This window comes from Chiloscyllium punctatum, chromosome 11 (assembly GCF_047496795.1).
Source record: "Chiloscyllium punctatum isolate Juve2018m chromosome 11, sChiPun1.3, whole genome shotgun sequence".
Classification (NCBI taxonomy): domain Eukaryota; kingdom Metazoa; phylum Chordata; class Chondrichthyes; order Orectolobiformes; family Hemiscylliidae; genus Chiloscyllium; species Chiloscyllium punctatum.
The window spans coordinates 59,232,446-59,253,408 of record NC_092749.1 but is presented as its reverse complement, the minus strand read 5'-3'; the positions used below and the strand labels follow the sequence as shown (position 1 = coordinate 59,253,408).

General features: G+C 42.0%; 1 protein-coding gene across 3 annotated transcripts in view; it reads left to right on the top strand.

The window, feature by feature from the left end:
- Positions 1-20,963, top strand: part of nrxn1a (neurexin 1a) — a 1,866,202-nt gene that overhangs the window by 29,924 nt on the left and 1,815,315 nt on the right. For 2 of the 3 annotated variants that reach the window (XM_072580862.1, XM_072580863.1), the window contains exon 2: positions 601-693. The exons of the other annotated variant lie outside the window; for it this stretch is intronic. The gene's annotated coding sequence lies outside the window, so the exon portion shown is untranslated. The remainder of the gene's footprint in view (positions 1-600; positions 694-20,963) is intronic. 3 annotated transcript variants of the gene reach the window in all.

The window sequence follows — 20,963 nt, the reverse complement described above, 5'->3', positions numbered from 1 at the left end:
CTGTGGGTCTGGAGTTACATGTAGGCCAGACTGGTATGCTTCCTTCCCTAAAGGATATTACTGAGCCAGATGTGTTCTTCCAATAATCAGCAGTGGTTTCAAGGTCATCATTAGACTCATTCCACAATTCAAATTCCACTGTCTGCCAAGGTGGGATTCAAACCCTCACCCCCAGAACTTTACCTGGATCTTTGAATTAACGGGTGGCATGGTGGCACAGTGGTTAGCACTGCTGCCTCATAGTGCCAGAGACCCAGTTTCAATTCCCACCTTGGGCGACTGTCTGTGTGGAGTTTGCACATTCTCCCCGTGTCTGCGTGGGTTTCCTCTGGGTGCTCCGGTTTCCTTCCACAGTCCAAAAGATGTGCAGGTTAGGTGAATTGGCCATGCTAAATTGCCCCTGGTGTTAGGTGTAGGGGAATGGGTCTGGGTGGGTTGCTCTTCGGAGGGCTGGTGTGGACTTGTTGGGCTGAAGGGCCTGTTTCCACACTGTAAGTAATCTAAAAAAAAGACCAGCACTAATGCCACTAGGCCATTGCCTACCCCTACCCACTTGGGGTTTTCTGCCTGTCTCATTTTTATCTTTGACTATCTTTTCAGACTTGATGGGTGAGTGAACAGGAGAGCTGAGGAAAAATTGGACCTGTTTATAGGTGGACTTGGAAAGAATTGAAGCTGATTGAATGTGAGCAGGTGAGTTGGAAGTAAATGGACAGGACAGCCAGTGGATAGAGAATCATTGCTCCAATCCTAGATTTGTGTAGTTATTAAATTATAACATTTTCTCTCAAATTCTTATATAAACACTGACTCGAACTTGCTGAAAAATCTCCAACTGGAAATAAAGGCCCATTGCATCCGTCACAGTGCAGTCCTTCTCTTCACCACATGGTTGTCCTCAGTTGATTTCTTGCATCACAATCATTTGCATCAAAGAAGAAGAACAAAGAAAATTTACAGTCCAGGAATAGGCCCTTTGGCCCTCCAAACCTGTGCCAACCCAAATTCACTGTGTGAACTTATCATCCAATTCCTAAGGATCTGCATCCCTCTGCTCCTCACCTACTCAAGCCTCTGGCCAGACACACCTTAAATGAATCTACCGTGCCTGCCTCTACTACCTCTGCTGGTAATACACTGCAGGCACCTACTGCCCTCTGTGTAAGGTACATTCCGCGTGTATCCCCTTAAACTTTTCTCCTCTCACCTTGAATGTGTGACCTCTCATTATTGAATCCTCGCCCTGGGAAAAAGCTTATCTCTATCCACCCTGTCTATACCCTTCATGATTTTGTAGATTTCAATCAGGTCCTCCCTCAATCTCCTTTGTTCTAATGAAAAGAATCCTAACCTACTCAACCTCTTTTCATAGCTAGCACCTTCAATACCAGACAACATCCTCGGAAACCTTCTCTGCACCCTCTTCAAAGCATCCACATCCTTTTGGTCATGTGGGGAACATAAATGTACACAGTATTCTAGATGCAGCTGAACCAAACTCTTGTGCAATTTTAACATGACCTATCAATAGGTCATACTCAATACCCCGTCCAATGAAGGCAAGTATACCATATGCCTTCTTGACCACTCTATCCACCTGTGATCAGGTGATCTGGAGGACCTTTTGTGGGAACAAAAATATTGTCTGCTGTTATTTTTCTGCTGTGCAATTGGGAAAAAATCAAAATTGAGAACATGAAGATGGGTGCCTCTGATTATGACGTTTGCCTTGCTATAACTGGATGTGAAAGCTTTTTGATCAGGTAAGAGTTCCTTTGCTGTTTACCTTAATACGTATGAATCAGGAGCAGGAGTATGCCATTCAACTCTTCAAATCTGGTTCACTATCTGACAATGCTGGAAGACAGATGGTAACAAGTGTCTCTGGAAAACAGCATTGCTGTGCTGAAAATTCATAGTGTTACAAAACAATGGTCAATTTATAATATGGGTACAGCAGTCCCTGGGTTATGAATGCATTCTGTTCCGGAGTCTGTTCACAAGTCAATTTGTATGCAAGTCAGAACAGAATGCAGGATAATATTAAGGTGGCATTTGTCAGCACAAGAAATGTTTGTATGTCGGATCCTGAAAGTTCCATCCCTATATGAGATTACATTTGTGCTTAAGCCAGGTATTTGTAAGTCAGGGACACCCTGGATTGTATGCTTCCTGACACATCCAGCCGAAAATCCTGTAACTGAAAAGTAATGACAACTTTGTTCCTTGCAGTAACCTGTGTTTACACCTTCAAAAATGTTTACTGGACCAATATTATTCTCTGCATTGCAAGTCCGAACAGAAAATAATGTAGCCCACTTTCTCAAAAAAGGTAGACAACCATAAGGACCAAATACCAGGCTGTCCACTCCCATCTTGAGTTTTCTGCCCTATTATGGCTCCTTTCCTCTGATAATAAGAGAGATGAGAGATTATGAGAGATGAAAGTGGGTGGCACAGCTGTTAGTGCTGATAGCTGGGAAGGTGGCCTGGCCAAATAAGTAGGTAATGCAGAGGGCATGAAAGGTTAATGCTGTCAGGGGTTTAGGGTGAATGACAGTAAGTGAGGAAGGATGTTGAAGGCAGGAGTGAGAGTGGTACAAGATGAGCCTTGGTGGTTGCGGAGATAAGATGAGTCTGAGATATCAGTGAGAAGATTGTGACACTTACACCAGCAGACTACAAAAGGTCATTGACCTTCTTCCTACATTGCTGGGCATTCCTAGAGATGGCTGAGACTGCAATGACCCAAGTGGCAAACTCTGGCAGAGCCTGTCATCATTTCCTCCAACTGCTGGTCCTGAGGGAAGAGAACATCCTGCATATTCACCGCACCATCCAGCAGGAGAACCATGTCGCTATCCGCAAACTAGACACTAGTTTCCTTCTGTCTACCATATCTAACCAAATGTCAGAAACCATACAAGGCAGCACTGATCTGACTGTGTGTTTACTTGAGGGCTCAGTGCCTTTTAAAGATGGCAGCAGTGTAAGAGATGCCTGACAATTACGGGATATTTGCCAGTCAGTCAGTGTTTCCAGGAATGGCACTTGGCAGGATAGGGCTGGAAAATGATGAGAGGAATGCTGTTGGGTGAAATTCTTCATTAATCAGGAGAGTTCAGTAAGTCAGGGTGAGAAAAGTCACTTGTTCTCTCACCAAAAAAACCTACAAATAACTTGTCACAATTCAGTTAGCCAAAACATAAAAGATTCAGCCAATGAAGACAGTTGGAAGACAAGAGATATGAAAGGGAGGGCCACAGTGCGAGATAGCAACATAGGAAAATAAATGGATTGCATTTGTACATTACTTTTCTTGCCTTCAGGATATCTCAGAGTGTTTCACAGTCAATTAAGTGTAGTCACCAATGCTGCATCAAGAAACATAGCAATCAATTTGTGTACAAATAGCCTGAAATAAATGACTAGTTAATCTACTTTAACTGTGTTGGTTGAAGGAAGAATATTACACAGACACATGGAGGTTCTTGTTAATATTGGCCACATAATGTCACCAGATCTTTTAAACACCATCTAAATAGGAGAATAGAACTTCAAATTAACTTTAACACCTCATCTGAATGCCAACACCGCAGTAATGCATTCTGTCAGCTGGGAGAAAATGTACTTGGGAACATAAATATAAAATTGGTAATTATAGAGCTGTATTCAAAGAGGAAGATGCATGCAAGGATGAAAGAAAATAGAGGGAAAAGTGATTCAAGGAGAGAGAATGTCAACAAACAAACAGCTGAATTTATTGCTCATGGTGCTGGTCTCAATGACAGAGTGGGCTGACATTACCCAACTGCAATCGCGCAGCAACTGTCCAGTTAAAATCCTGGAGGAGCAAAGCCATCCATTGCTATTGCAGGGCTGGCTACAAGATCCCCATTTTGCTGCCATCTGTTTCAGATGCTATTGGTGCTATTTTTTAAAAACTTGACAGACCTGCACATCCAGTTCACTTGAACAGTACAAGTGGTACAGCAACACAGCAGTGAGGGAACTTAATCTGGAATGGCCACCTCAAAGCTAAAGGCTGATCAATGCACACTGCAGCAAGCTGAAGACTGACTTGAAGACAATGCTGAATCTAATGCAAAGACTGCTACTTAGCCAGTTAACTGACGAAATATCCAGGAAAGCTGCCAGAAGAAAAACATAAGGTTGCCCCACAATTTCAGCAATACCTCCCTGCAAGTTCCTTTCAGGGTTACACAGGAAAAGCAGGAATAGGACGAAGATCTTCCTAGCTGACTGAGAAATCCTGGACAGAGATGACAGCAGAGCTCAAACACTGTGAGGTTGCCCACCAAACCTGAGTGCAGCATCACAAATGAACCAATGAGCTCCATTCCACAAGGCACACCACTATCCCTGGGGCAGATTCTATACGGTATAACTTGCCACATGGACAGGGAATGACCAAATGGCTGCTGTAAAGGGAGAGGAAATGTTGTCTAATGATGCATGGCTCTGTCTCAACAACTGGCATCCCCAGAAGGTGGGAAGGCATCCAGCTCATGTTTCCAAGAATGGACACGCATAGAGATTTATACAAAACATAGGTTGGAGGAGGATATGTGAATCCCTGTGAACTTGTGTTTACTCATGCAGCAGGACAGGCAGGTGCTGTGATCTACTCCCTCTGAAGATGAGGAGAAGAAATCCTCAGAGGGTGCAGTGTCACATCATTACCCTTTACCCTTGGCTAGCATTTATAATCTCTGGCAGTCGGTATAGGTTCACAATGAAACTCAGGGCCACAAGATGATGAGCATAGCACAAATGGCCCTAAGCAACTGGTGGAGGATGTGACAGTCAACAACACAGACAAGATGAGGACCATGGTGTGTCTGGTCCCCACTGAGCCCTATGTTCGGTCTCTGCTGTTAGCTACATAGTACCTGCTGGAATTCCAGTGGGCCACAGGGGAATATCTGCCAGAGCAATCAGAGACAATATACATCCACATTCAGATGATGTTGATGATGGTATATGATGGTTAATGATGATGTTGGTATATGAGTGATGCCATATCTCAGATATTTGGGACCATGACTTCCCTCCATTTAAGAGATTTACTACTCTCCTGAGTATCCAGGTTCAGCACTCCAGCCAGTGATTGCTGGAGCTGCATGCTGATTTCCTCACCCTCACCTGATCCTTGGGTTCAATATGGTAATGGCAAGATGGAAAGGAGATGCACCTTTCAGAGAGTTCAAAGTGTAGTTGGATGAGTTGTGTCTTTAAGAAGGATTTGTTCTGTCCTGTTTCTCTTCATAAAGCATGTTATAAATCTGGTCCCAAGATGTTTGCTCCAAGGAAGGCAGAGTAAATAGCTTTGTTATTTTTTAAAATAGACAAAAGAAGCATGACTCACACAGAGCCAGGATTTTAATTTTTGTTTTCAGTAATTGAAGTTAAGGTTCTGAAGTTGAAGCTCTCTCTCTCTTTCTGTTGTTACATTCATTCTTTTAGTTTTTCCTTTCTCTTGGACTGGAGGTAAGCGAATGTGTTTTGCTGAATTTGTTTTTGTGGAGGGTGTGTTTATGAGATGCTGCTATATTGGAACAATTGACAATTGGTAGTTAAATAATATATTATTTTCTTGAGTATTTGAATAAAGTTAAAGTTACGTCAATTCTTATTTTTTAGCTAGAGAAGTGATTGCTGGGCCTCTTGCTGTGATATTTGTATCATCGATAGTCACAGGTGAGGTGCCGGAAGACTGGAGATTGGCTAATGTGGTGCCACTGTTTAAGGAGGGCGGTAAAGACAAGCCAGGGAACTATAGACCTGTGAGCCTGATCTTGGTGGTGGGCAGGTTGTTGGAGGGAATCCTGATGGACAGGATGTACATGTATTTGGAAAGGCAAGGACTGATTAGGGATAGCCAACATGGCTTTGTGCGTGGGAAATCATGTCTCACAAACTTGATTGCATTTTTGGAAGAAGTAACAAAGAGGATTGATGAGGGCAGAGTGGTAGATGTGATCGATATGGACTTCAGTAAGGCGTTCAACAAGGTTCCCCATGGGAGACTGGTTAGCAAGGTTAGATTTCACAGAATACAGGGAGAACTAGCCATTTGGATACAGAACTGGCTCAAAGGTAGAAGACCTTTGGTGGTGGTAGAGGGTTGTTTTTCAGACTGGAGGCCTGTGACCAGTGGAGTGCCACAAGGATCGATGCTGGGCCCACTACTTTTTGTCATTTACAGAAATGATTTGGATGCGAGCATAAGAGGTACAGTTAGTAAGTTTGCAGATGACACCAAAATTGGAGGTGTAATGGACAGCAAAGAGGGTTACCTCAGATTACAACAGGTTCTTGACCAGATGGGCCAATGGGCTGAGAAATGGCAGATGGAGTTTAATTCAGATATGTGCAAGGTGGTGCATTTTGGGAAAGCAAATCTTAGCAGGACTTATACACTTAATGGTGAGGTGCTAGGGAGTGTTGCTGAACAAAGAGACCTTGGAGTGCAGGTTGATAGCTCCTTGAAAATGGAGTCGCAAGTAGATAGGATAGTGAAGAAGGTGTTTGGTATGTTTTCCTTTATTGGTCAGAGTATTGAGTACAAGAGTTGGGAGGTCATGTGTTGACTGTATAGGACATTGGTTAAGCCACTGTTGGAATATTGCATGCAATTCTGGTCTCCTTCCTATCAGAAAGATGTTGTGAAACTTGAAAGGGTTCAGAAAAGATTTACAAGGGTGTTGCCAGGGTTGGAGGGTTTGAGCTATAGGGAGAGGCTGAACAGGCTGGGGCTGTTTTCCCTGGAGCGTCTGAGGCTGAGGGGTGACCTTATAGAGGTTTACAAAATTATGAGGGGCATGGATAGGATAAATAGACAAAGTCTTTTCCCTGAGGTCGGGGAGTCCAGAACTAGAGGGCATAGGTTTAGAGTAAGTGGCGAACAATATAAAAGAAAACCAAGGGGCAACTTTTTCACACAGAGGATGGTACCTGTATGGAATGAGCTGCCAGAGGACGTGGTGGAGGCTGGTACAATTGCAACATTTAAGAGGCATTTGGATGGGTATATGAATAGGAAGGGTTTGGAGGGATATAGGCCGGGTGCTGGCAGGTGGGGCTAGATTGGATTAGGATATCTGCTCGGCATGGACAGGTTGGACTGAAGGGTCTGTTTCCATGCTGTACATCTTTATGACTATATGAACTGTGGTGTAAGAAAAAAGGTGTGTTTTGCCTAAAGCTTAGTAGTTTGACCAATCAAATCACATCTTGAATGGAGTGCATTACACTTGTCTTTTAAATAAGGTAAGTTAGGATGTAGGTCTTGTTAGGTCTGTTCCACAACTGTAGAAAGTGGCTCCTCTGCAAATGATCCTGGTGCTTTCATACAACAAAGCAGGTGTTCTGCAGCCAGAGGACTGCCACAAAAATTATTTCAAGTCAGGGGGCAGCTTGGTCTGCCTTCATTCCAATTGCAAGTAGCATCCTATAGAACCACTCAGAGGTGTTTTGCATGAGCTTCTACTTACACCAGTGATTTATGAATATTTATGAATTGCTCATATAATCTGGATGAGGGAATGTCGTAGAATCATACAGTCATCGAGATGAAACAGACCTTTTGGTCCAACCCATCTATGCCAACCAGGTATCCTAACCTAATCTAATCCCATTTGCCAGCACTTGGTCCATATCCCTCTGAACCCTTCCTAATCATATACCCAGCCAGATGCTTCTTAAATGTTGTAGTTGAACCGGCCTCCACCACTTCCTCTGGCAGCTCATTCCATACATGCACCACTGCCTGCGTGAAAATGTTGCCCCTTAGATCTCTTTTAAATTTTTCCCCTCTCACCCAAAACCTAAGCCCTCTAGTTCTGAACTCCCTCACCCCAGGGAAAAGACCTTGTCTATTTACCCTATCCATACCCCTCATGATTTTATAAACCTCCATAAGGTCACCCCTCAGTCTTCGATGCTCCAGGGAAAACAGTTACTGAAGTGGATAATCTGTGAAATTTTTGTTGCTGACCTGTCAGATGTCACTAGCACGAATGCCGCGTTGATCTAGTGGCCAGCCACATTTGGTCATCTCCTTGGGTATATCATTGTGCTGTTGAAGCTGGCCATTCGGCAATATGATAGCAGGAAAATCAACCCAAGTAAGAATGACTTTGAACGGCCCAGGTTTTGAAGGTAGTGAGATAATCATGGGCCTACTTTCTGCATCTCTCAATGGCCCTTTCCACCAGTCCAAGAGGTTTATTGTCCAATACCTACTCAGCTGCCTCCATTAATCCTCATCAGTTGAAGATTGACTCTTGTCAATGTCCTCCTGATGCAAGGCCTGCCCTTCTGGAGTGCTAAGTTGTGTTTACTACCACACACTATGATGATAAATGATCTTCGCTGGATTGCATGAGATTGGTCGAGGTAACTGTCTCTCCACTTTGGGATGCCAGCAACCTGCTCATTCAGATGAACCACTGGTAGTCTTTGTAACTTTTTTCTATCCTTAGCTGCAATGTGAGGGCTCCTCACTAGTGTTAAGATCTACGTCTTCAGTGGGTAACCCCGATGGATCGATTGCTGGTAATGCACAGGAGAACCTCTGTGGCACTTGAAACTGTTGATGTATGTGGGTACTCTAACTTCTCCAAGAGAATTGGGCATACACCTGCAGGATCTGCTTTTGGTGGTTACAGATCATTTTATATTTAATGGGGTGGAACCTGTTCATGTTTTTGACGATTCCTGGATGCTGAGATAGTCACGTGTGTGTTACTGATGACACATTCAATGATGCCTCCAAAGCTGATGGACCTCTCACTCTAATCTCACTCCAGTAGTACGCATTGTCATTAGCCCACTTTAATGAGGCTTTAGTCTCTTCCTTGATATGACAATAAACTGCTGCCTGGAAACCTCCTCAAATGTCTTCATGCAGTCATACAGCACAGAAACAGACCTTGCAGTCCAACCTGTCCCCTCTGACCAGATATCTGAAATTGATCTAATTTTGCCCCTTTTGGCCCATATCCTTCTAAATCCTTCATATTCAAGTACCCATCCAGAAGCCTTTTAAATGTTGTAATTGTATTAGCATCCACCACCACCACCACCACCTCTGGCAGCTCGTTCCATACACATATTATCCTCTGCATGAAAAGGTTAAGCCTTAGATGCCTTTTAAATCTTTCTGCTGTCACCTTAAACCTATGATGCCCAGTTTGGAACTCCCCTACCCTCGGAAAGAGACCTATTCTACTCACTTCAGTGGATCCCTGGAAAGTATTGAATGTGTAAAAATGCTGTGCAACCTTGGTCTGAAAGGCCACAGGCCTTGGGTCTTTACCAGATCCAGCACTGATAGTTTATCTTCTAGCATGACACATACAGCAGTAATGGTCTTCAGAGAGATGAGCAGTCTTCATTGAAAATGACTGACAAACACAGGCTGTTGGCAACATTTGGGCTGTACTTGGTGTGACCCCTTACTGTTGGTCTGATATTCTCCATTCTGTGGCTTGGCCAACCGATTGTAGCTGCAATAGTGCCTTTATCCCAGTTTTACCTCACATGGAGCTCCTGGAAGACTTAATTCATGAGGTCCATGGTGAATTGTTTGTTCTTTTCTCATGCACTGCCTTCTGGAGTCAGCCTAGCTTTGTCACTTCCTTTAGATCCAGCTGCAATGCTTCTCTGCTTCCCTTCCTAACAGACCACACTGCTTCCAGTGCTTCTATGAGTATAAGAGCAAACTGCTGATGCCTTCCTTGAGGTCAGAGCCTACAATAATTGCCTCCTCTATCTCTTTAACCTAATGTTAGAAATGAATACAGGTAATGATATGATGGCTGACTTTTTTGTAGGTGAACCTGAACCCTTAGCTCAATGCCGCCGGCTTTAAGTGGTCACGGATTTCATAGCTGATTGTCCCCTTGTGCTACTCATTCAAATTCAAACTCTGCACTAAATCACAACCAACTGCCTGTAAATGAGTCTAAACTCTCTTGTCAGTGAGGCTGAGTTACCTGCATCATGTGGCAGTGTGCTTGGAGGTTTGCTGTTGAGAGTAGGATCTAGAACGAGCATCATACCATTGCAGTTCCAGTCCAACGTGTCACCTCCCACTACACTGGCCCCCACCTCCAACTCACAACCTGCACAATTAAATGCAAACAAAGAGGATACACAAACAGCAAGGAGTTTAAAGTGAGCGTTGCAGAGAGTGACAGCATGTAATGCACCTTTTCCACAGGACCAGTCATGTTTTCCAAATTACTTGTCATTAGTTCTTTAAGTTTAATCAGTAAATTCCTTTCAAAAATTCTTTTTTTCCCCAGCCGAAAAAATATCGAAAGGTTTTCACATAATTACTGTAAAGGTTGACTGTGCAGTTGGTTGGTACTCGACTCGACCAACATATTTTTAAAATTAAATCTGGACTAAATGCTTCTGACAAAACTATTACATTAGTCAATTGAACATTCTTACATAATTCAAGAGACTCAGATCCTAGGAGTTTACATATATTCAAATATGTCATAAAATGCCATTTGAGTCAACGTTTTGCTCAAGGGTGAAAATTGGAGCATTTATTCCTGCAGTATTGTGCTCCAACAAATTAGTTACTGAGCAATAATAAGGCAGTTCCATTTCATGATAGAACAAGCAAAATAAAATAAGCTGTCTGATTTCCCATGAGCAAAATCACAAAAGATCCATTCACTGATTATCAGAAATATTCTGTAAGCCATGGCTTGCTAAGAATAGAAGGGGGAGTTGGGGTGGGGAGCAATGATGATTGATCGTGAGTGTGACAGCAGTACACTAATGATGACAGCATACTAATAGCTTAGGAGAGGAGTGTGTGGTAACAGAAGTTTCCATGGGAATGATTTCAAGTGGAGATAAGATAAGGATACTCATTGGAGGTGGGGGCTGTCAGTGGTAGGAAGAGGATTGAAGGAAGACTTTTCATGTCTAGAGTAGGATCCATTGTAAGTTTCCCTTATGAGACCACAATTAAAAACCACCCTGAAATGTCTGCTTAGTTCGTAAACACAGCATATCCTAAAGACCAGCAACAAGTGGTTCTTCGGAATCATTATAGGATTCCTACAGTGTAGAGGCAGACTATGTGGGCCATCAAGTTCACACTGACCCTCCAAAGAGCATCCCATCCTCCTACCCTATCCCTCCAACACTGCATTTCCCATGGCTAATCACCTAACCTGCATATCCATGGACACTATGGGGAATTTAGCATGGCCAATCCACCTAATCTGCAAATCTTTGGGCTGTGGGAGGAAACCAGAGCACCCAGAGGAACTCCATTGAGACACAGGGAGAATGTGCAAACCTGACACAGACAGTTGCCCAAGGGTGGAATCAAGGCCTGGTTCTGTGAGGCAGCTGAGCACCCATACCAGCTCTGTTCTAAAGGGTTCTGTATTTAAATAATCTCGAAAGATTTTTGTGCCTCCTTAGTGTAGGATCTAGGAAAATTTGACATGAACCAATAACTAAAGATGCATACTTTATTTGGAGCAATGGCAATGTCAGGTACCATACGTCAAATAATATTTTTACTTGAGCAACAAAGATAAAGCTAATCCTAATGCTTTTTCATGCAGTATTTGAAGGGTATAGCAGAAAGCCTTTGCCAGCTCTCTGCAACTGGAACATAATTGGTCCCACTCCCCTTTTCCCTATATTCTACATTATTATTTTGTTCAGTTAATTATCCAATTCTATTCTAAAAGCTGCAATTGAATCTGCTTCCACCACACTTTCAGGCAATTCAAACCACATGTTGCATGAAATGTATTTCCTCATATTGCCTTTGCTTCTTTTGCCATTCAACTCAAATTTGTATCCTGTGGTTCTCGATCTCTTCAGCAATGGATACAATTTCTCCTTCTGCGCTTCAATGAGATATACACATGCACCTCCATGACCCTTGACTCAAGTATCCTCTTTAGACTTGTAGTCTTAAATTTTATATTCCATTTTCTCAATGCTTCTGCTCAAATAAATCACTTACAATTCACTGCATTGAGTTTCATCTGCTACACCTCTGTCCCTTCCACCAGCCTGGTAAGTTTCTTTTGAAGTTTATCACTCAAAAGTTCAAAATTGTAAATTTTAAAATCATGCCCTGTACACTCAGGTCTGTGTCATTAATATATATCAGGGAAAGCTGGGATCTTAAAATGGAGACCTGGAGAAGTCCACTATCTTACTTGCCCCATTCCAAAAAAATAAGCATTCATTAATACTCTCTGTTCACTGTCGTTCAGCCGGTTTTAAGTTCTTGTTACCCTGTCCTTTTTCTTCTGACGGCTCTCATTTTGACTAACTTGTTTTGTGATACCTACAAAATGCCTATGGGAATTCATGTATACTTTATCAACTGCATTAGTTTCATCAATCTTTTCCACTAACTCTCTAAAAACTCAAACAAGTCCGTCAAACAAAATTTGCCCTTAGATTGTGCTGGTTTTCCTTAATTAGTCTACATTTGTACTTGAGTTTCAACTTAATTTTGTTGTGACTTATTATTCCTAAAAGCTTTCCCACCATCCGGGTTAAACTGACAGGCCTGTAGTTACTGAGTCATTGAGCGATGCTGCTCAGAGACCCTTGCTCCCACTCATTCCTCCTCACTTTTGAAGGCCACTCAAGATGGCAAGTTTAAGGGGAGATCCTGGATAAAGTGAAATCAACAAGTTGTCAATGGTAAAGAGGTTACAGAAAATAGCACATCTCACCAGATGGGAGAAAGCAAGGTGGTTCCAAATATTACGGTTCAACATAGCACTAAAACGTGACCACCAACTCATCACGATTGTGTGAACAATAATGGTGGCCTAAGTCTCCATGTTAAAGTCACATGAATGCAAGGATACACTGGCCAAGTCCTGTGACAATGGAGAATTGCCACCATGCACAGGTCAATGAACCTAGAAGCCTCTGATCAAGAATTTGCGCACAGGCGACAGACTTACAATGGTTATTGGACACCTGGGTTGGGACAGCGGTATTTTTGGGCAGCAGCATCAATGATTAAGTTGCATCTCAAATGGTGAATAGAAAAATTCTTAAAAATAAATATTCCACTTTCCCCTAGCTAGGGAATAGCACCACGTGGGATCACCATCATTGTGGTCAAAGAAGAAAGCTTTAAATGTTGTAATTTGAAATGTTAGAATATTCATGGATTAAGTTAAAAATCACACAATGCCAGGTTATAGTCCAACAGGTTTAATTGGAAGCACTAACTTTCGGAGCGCTGCTCCTTCATCAGGTGTTTGTCACGTCCACCTGATGAAGGAGCAGCGCTCCAAATCTAGTGCTTCAAATTAAACCTGTTGCGCTATAACCTGCTGTTGTTTGATTTTTACCTTTGTACACCCCAGTCCAACACCAGCAACTTCAATTCATGGATTAAGAGTTACCATCCAGAAACAAGAAGTACAACCCTATCACATGAATGACCAAATTTTCAACAATGTTTTGAATCCATTTGGAAATATTTCCACAGGAAGGACTATGGAAAAGATGCCCGACAGTGACACTCATGTCCACAGAATATTTTTTGACATCAGTAATAGGATTTTGATTGCACTGCCATAGCATCACAACCCTATCAATGAAAGAGTTGTAAAACTTGAGTTACAGTTCAGCTGTAACTGATTTGCCCCTGTCATCCATGCTTATATCCTGATCCTTGACTCTGATGAAGATGTGAATGAAAGAGATTCAAAAAGATCATTCTCCTGTAGAACCCTAATGCAAACGTTGGCTGTGAATCTAACGCCTGAAGTGGAACTATTAGAAAATATGGGCTGGAAAAAGATAATGCAAATGGCAACGTCCTGCTGACTAACATGACTTCATTCTGAGAAACACTTCCTTCTGCCCGAAGGACAGATAAAAAAACCACATGGAGACATTGTAGATCAAAACATTAACATCTCCTGAATTATTTGGGACAATGATCTCAGTGATGTATGTATCACTGAATCCACACAGGGAACAATGTCTTACGTTATCTGAGATGAATATGCACCTAGCATCAAAACATAGCAAGTCTTGAAAGTCCAAGAGGAGAAAAACAAAGGCAGGCTGACTGAAGAGAGGAATTCCAAGTGCAGTGACAATCAACCTGGAAAATCTTCACATATGCAATTCATTTTCCAGAACAGTGGGATCAAATAATGTCAACTGGATTAAACTCTTTGTAACAAAGCTATTGGGTTTCAGCAGGATTGATTCAATGAAACTTATGGTGTATTATATAGCCTCCTTGAACAAAATTAATATCTGTCATTACCCGATAGAACAATCCAAGGCCACAAGTTTATTTGGCAGCATTCTAGCAACTAAGACCCAGAGACAAATACATAAGATAGAAGCTTTTCTGAAGACATAAGGACCATCTACAGACCAAACTCAAATGGACAAAATTCCCTTTGCTCACAGGATGGAACTCCTTAAATTCAACACAAGGATGAACATTTTTGAAGAACTCGTCAACTTTTTCACACTGGAGGCCTGTGACCAATGGAGTGCCATAAGGATTGGTGCTGTGTCCATTATTTTTCATCATTTATATAAATGATTTGGACGCGAGCATAAGAGGTACAGTTAGTAAATTTGCTGATGACACCAAAATTGGAGGTATAGTGGACAATGAAGAAGGTTACCACAGATTACAATGGGATCTTGATCAGATGGGCCAATGGGCTGAGAAGTGGCAGATGGAGTTTAATTTAGATAAATGTGAAGTGCTGCATTTTGGGAAAACAAATCTTAGCAGGGCATATACACTTAATGGTAAGGTCTTAGGGATGCTGAACAAACAGACTTTGGAGTGCAGGTTCATAGCTCCTTGAAAGTGGAGTCGCAGGTAGATAGGATAGTGAAGAAGACGTTTGGTATGCTTTCCTTTATTGGTTAAAGTATTGAGTATAGGAGTTGGGAGGTCACGTTGCGGCTGTACAGGACATTGGTTAGGCACTGTTAGAATATTGCGTGCAATTCTGGTCTCCTTCCTATTGGAAAGATGTTATGAAACTTGAAAGGGTTCAGAAACGATTTACAAGGATGTTGCCAGGGTTGGAGGATTTGAGTTATAGAGAGAGGTTGAATGGGCTAGAGCTGTTTTTCCTGGAACATCGGAGGCTGAGGGGTGACCTTATGGAAGTTTATAAAATCATGATGGACATGGATAGGATAAATGGAAAAAATCTTTTCTCTGTGGTGGGGCAGTCCAGAACTAGAGGGCATAGGATTAGGGTGAGAAGAGAAAGATTTAAAAGAGACCTAAGGGGCAACTTTTTCACCCAGAGGGTGGTATGCATGTGGAATGAGCTACCAGAGGAAGTGGTGGAGGCTAATACAATTGCAACATTGAAAACACACCTGGATGGGTATATGAATGAGAAGGGTTTGGAGGGATATGGGCCAGGTGCTTGTAGGTGGGACTAGATTGGGTTGGGATATCTGGTCAGCATGGGCGAGTTGGACCGAAGGGTCTGTTTCCGTGCTGTTCATCTCTATGACTCTATAACTGTGAATCCATAGTTTAAGTATTTTTTTCATCAGACTGCCTCCAAGCACACTTGTTATATAATCCGTGGATTAACCACCTTCAATGGAAGACATGCAACAACAATCAAATGGGTAAAAAAAACCACAAAGCCTGTTGATTGTAATCCTCAGGTCAAGACTCCATATATTAATCGTACAGATTTTGGAGGACAATTATCTGCACCATCACCAGCACCACTTCTCCTCATGTCTCCAGCACACACCACTCCGATCTCCCCACACACGCATGCATGTGTATCCATGTATAGAATTATGCACAGACAAAACAATTGTAACTCTCTTATGGAGAGAGATAAATAATGCTGTGGGAATGAACGTGGTTATTTTCCTTATTGTCTATTACAGAGAAAAGTTGAGCATGCATTGTCCTGAATAATCAAATTCATGGATTTCAGAGGAAATACTTCCAGAGTCAGAGTGGTCTTAAACCTCCCACGGAGGTCTCCACTTCTAAACAAATCCATATCCTTTAGATTGCATTCATCAATCTGACCAAACACTTAATTCAGTAAATTGTGAGGCTGTCTGGATTGAATTCCAAGGTTCAGCTGTCCTAAAAAAAACTGTATCACAATCCTGCAATTGATTCAGGATGATATTCATCATCTTGAGTTTGAGAAATGAAACAAACACTTTCCAAATCTGGACTGGGTTCAAGCAAAGTTATGTGATCATCACCTTACAGTTTAAGTCTACTGGACACTGGCAATTTTATTCATCCAAGGTTTCCCACTCTCTGGTTTGAGTATTACCTCAGTTGCCTCCATGCCAAAATTCTACTGATAAAGATAGACATACAGAATCTAGAATTTTGTGGATCACGTCAATATCATTAACCATTCTACACCAGATTTACAAGGCACTCTGGTTCTCTTAAATTTTTCATTCAAGGAACTTGGCTTGTCCTCAAGTATTGTCAAAAAAAATGTGGTTCTACAACCAAATATTCCACTCTCCTCTCTGGAGTATGTTGAGCATTTCTCTATATTGGCATCTACCTTTTTCAAAAGGCCACCATTGATCCAAGACAAGATTCGACCCTCTGCAAACTATAACAGCAAATGTTTGATAGCAAAGGTCTCCACAGATCAACAAAAGTGATCGTCAACAGATTACTTATTGCCACCACACTCCTTTAATACAGTGAGACCTGGACTGCGAATTAGCAACACACAAAAGCACTGGAGAAAGTCCATCAGCAGTACCCCTGCGATATCTTCTGGATTCCATGTGAATTCCACTAAACAAACACTAGTGTTATTCCTGAAGACAGGGTTAGAACCATTCTGGAAAAATACAAGCAAAATCAACTTTGATGTATTGGATAATTTATCCGGATAATCAAAAACTATTTCCCTCACCAAGTCTTGTTTTCTCAACTCCCAAAGGCTCAACATTACAGGGGAGGACAAAGGATCAACATAACAGCAGAGGACAAAGGCTCAACATTATAGGGGAGGACAAAGGATCAACATAACAGCAGAGGACAAAGGCTCAACATTACAGGGGAGGACAAAGGCTCAACATTACAGCAGAGGACAAAGGCTCGACATTACAGCAGAGGACAAAGGCTCAACATTACAGGGGAGGACAAAGGCTCAACATTATAGGGGAGGACAAAGGCTCAACATTACAGCAGAGGACAAAGGCTCAACATTACAGGGGAGGACAAAGGATCAACATAACAGCAGAGGACAAAGGCTCAACATTACAGGGGAGGACAAAGGCTCAACATTACAGCAGAGGACAAAGGCTCGACATTACAGCAGAGGACAAAGGCTCAACATTACAGGGGAGGACAAAGGCTCAACATTATAGGGGAGGACAAAGGCTCAACATTACAGCAGAGGACAAAGGCTCAACATTACAGGGGAGGACAAAAGGCTCAACATTACAGGGGACGACAAAGGCTCAACATTATAGGGGAGGACAAAGGATCAACATTGCAGCAGAGGACAAAAGAAATTTGACAAAGACATTCTGAAACTCTCCTTGAAATGCTGTAAGATGCATATTAATGAATAGCCAAAGTCTTTTTCCTAGGCTGGGGGAGTTCAAAACTAGAGGACATAAGTTTAAGCTGAGAGGGGAAAGATCTAAAAAGGACCTGAGAGCTAACTTTTTCATGTAGAGGGTAGTGCATGTCTGGAACGAGCTACCAAAAGAGGTGGTGGAGCTGAGTACAATTACAACATTTAGAAGACATCTGGATGGATATATGAATAGAAAGGTTTTAGAGGAATATGGACCAAATGTTGGCAAATAGGACTCGGTCAGATTGGGATGTCTGGTCGGTGCAAATGAGTTGGACCAAAGGATTTGTTTCCATACTGTATGATTCTATGTTTGGGAGATGCTTATTCAAAATGTTAATACCTTATGCATTAGGCTGCACCATACTTTGAGGCATGATATCTTAATGTTTAGGCAGTGTTGGAGAACAGAAGGGAAGAAAATGAAACAAATCCTGCCCTCTGGATCTCATTACCTCATGGACACCCTTCCTTGTAATATGTACTCTAAGGTCTATGAGCTGAAAGAAAATCTGTACAGCCACGTGAAGACCAATGAGGAAAGACTCTTGAGTACAACATGCACAAAACCAGAGATAGTTGATGATGAGTTACGAGCTTTATCCGTACATTCTTTTCAAACAAAGATGTAACATTTGCAATTCTGCAATCCTCTGTCATCATCCTTTTGTCTCAGAAGAATTTAAAGGTTATGGTTCAAAGCTCTTCAGTTTTCATCCTTATTATCCTTGGTAGCATTGGATTCACTCACTCTACCTTGGAGAGTTCATAACTTTTATACAGTTGTTCAAACTAACGCCTATCATTTATAAAGTTTTAACCCAGCCAGAATCTCAACAACCTCCCATTTCACTATGATTTGGACAGCACCTTCTTCCATAGTAAAGACAAATTTAAGATCCAATTCATGTCCTCTTCCTCACCATTCCCTCTCTACCTGCATATCCATAAGCAGATGACCAAATTTATGAGTATGTTATCTACAAATTCTCCACTTCATAGATGTGTTATAGTGACTTCAGAGGCTGCTCCAGTTCCAATACCTGAAGATAGAATTGTATTCCTGCATCTGTGAAATTGTTCCAACAGCTGCTTCTTAGTTGTAACAGACCTCTACCAAAAGTGTGTGGGTACTAGGCTCAGGGAAAATAACTTTTGAGGAGTTGGAAGAATTATCTGATGTAGGTTGTTTTGCCCATATTTCTAATGAGAACAATGTAAGAAATAGAATCAGGAGTAGACTGTTCACCCCAACAAGCCTGGCCCACCATTTCGAAAGATTATGGCTGATCTGGCCCAGGCCTCAACTCTTCTTTCATGCCAGCTCCTCATAAATCTCATCTCAGTTTTTCAAGAATTTATCAACCTTTGCTCAACTCCCTTGCCATTTTTGACGAGCAATTGAACATATATTCAAGTCTCGTCCCGTGTCATATCTTCATTTGGGCCATGTTTCGCATTTTCTTGTCTGATTCTTCTTCAGAAAAAAACTACTTGTCTCATTTTCTGTCTTTTCTCCAGCACTCGAGAATGCATTATTGAATAAATTTTCAAAGGTTATGCTACAGAACTGAAAGCTTATTCAGACCTCCTTATTGATAATATGGTTCAGGTTCTTATGACTGAGTTTAATCACAGGTCTTTTGGCTGAGTTAATGGCTCAATTGTCTGATTACTCATCCATAATAAATGATTTGATGAATAGTTGATGCTTTGAGATGGTCTTTGCAAGCTGGACAGATTCATTTGAAGGGCATTCTTGATCTCCTTCCTATCGTATAGATGTTGCGAAACCTGAAAGGGTTCAGAAAAGATTTACAATGATTTTACCAGGGTCAGAGGATTTGAGCTAGAGGGAGAGGTTGAATAAGCTAGGGCTGTTTTCCCTGGAGCATCGGAGGCTGAGAGGTGACCTTATTGAGGTCTATGAAATCATGAGGGGCATGGATAGGATAAGTAGACAATGTCTCTTCCCTGGGGAAGGGGAGTCCAGAACTATAGGGCGTAGGTTTAGGGTGAGACGGGAAAGATATAAAAGAGACCTAAGAGACAATTTCTTCACACAGAGGGTGGTATGTGTATGAAATAAGCTGCCAGAGGAAGTGGTGGAGGCTAGTATGATTGTAACATTTAAAAGGCATTTGGATGGGTATATGAATAGGAAGGGTTTGGAGGGATATGGGTCAGGTGCTGGCAGGTGAGACAAGATTGGTTTGGGATATCTGATTGGCATGGGCGAGTTTGACCGAAGGGTCTGTTTTCGTGCTGTACATCTCCCTGACTCTATAAATCTATGACTGCGATAAAATTGATGTCTGATTACCACTGCAGTGAATAGTAGGCTGTGGCCCTAATTATGGTGAGTTGGAAATTTCTTGTATGGTTTTCCTCAGCAGAAATTTGGTAAACCTGTACTTGAATAGAGCGACGTATATTTACGGACTTGACAAACTTTTTGTGGTATACGAAAACAGATAAGGCGATCAATGCATCTACATCCAAATTGGATGTAACCCATGAAAACTAGAAGCAGGACTAGACAATTCAGCCCCTTGACTCCATTCCACCATTTAATATGATCATGGGTGATCTCATTTTGGCCTCAATTCCACTTTCCTACCCATTGCCCATGACTCTTTAGATTAGATTAGATTAGATTACTTACAGTGTGGAAACAGGCCCTTCGGCCCAACAAGTCCACACCGACCCGCCGAAGCGCAACCCACCCATTCCCCAACATTTACCCCTTTACCTAACACTATGGGAAATTTAGCATGACCAATTCACCTAACCTGCACATCTTTGGACTGTGGGAGGAAACCGGAGCACCCGGAGGAAACCCACGCAGACACAGGGAGAATGTGCAAACTCCAATTAAACAACTCTTTCTTAAATTTATTTAGTGTCCCAGCCTCTATCCCACTCTGGGATAGTAAATTCTACAGATTTATACACTAATAAGATCAGAAGTTCATAAGACATAGGAGCAGAAATTAGGCCATTCAGCCCATTGAGTCTGCTCTGCCATTCAATCATGGCTGATAGGTTTTCAACCCTATTCTCCTGCTTTCTCCCCATAACTTTTGAGTCCCTTGGCAATCAAGAACTTATCTCTTTTAAATATGCTCAATGACCTGGCTTCCACAGCCTTCTGTGGCAATGAATTCGACAGATTCAATACTCTCTAACTAAAGAAGTTTCTCCTTATCTCCATTTTAAAAGGTCTTCCCTTTACTCTAAATCTGTGCTCTCAGGTCCTTGCTTCTCTTGCCAATGGAAATATCTTTCCAATTTCCACTCTGTCCAGCCCATTCAGCATTT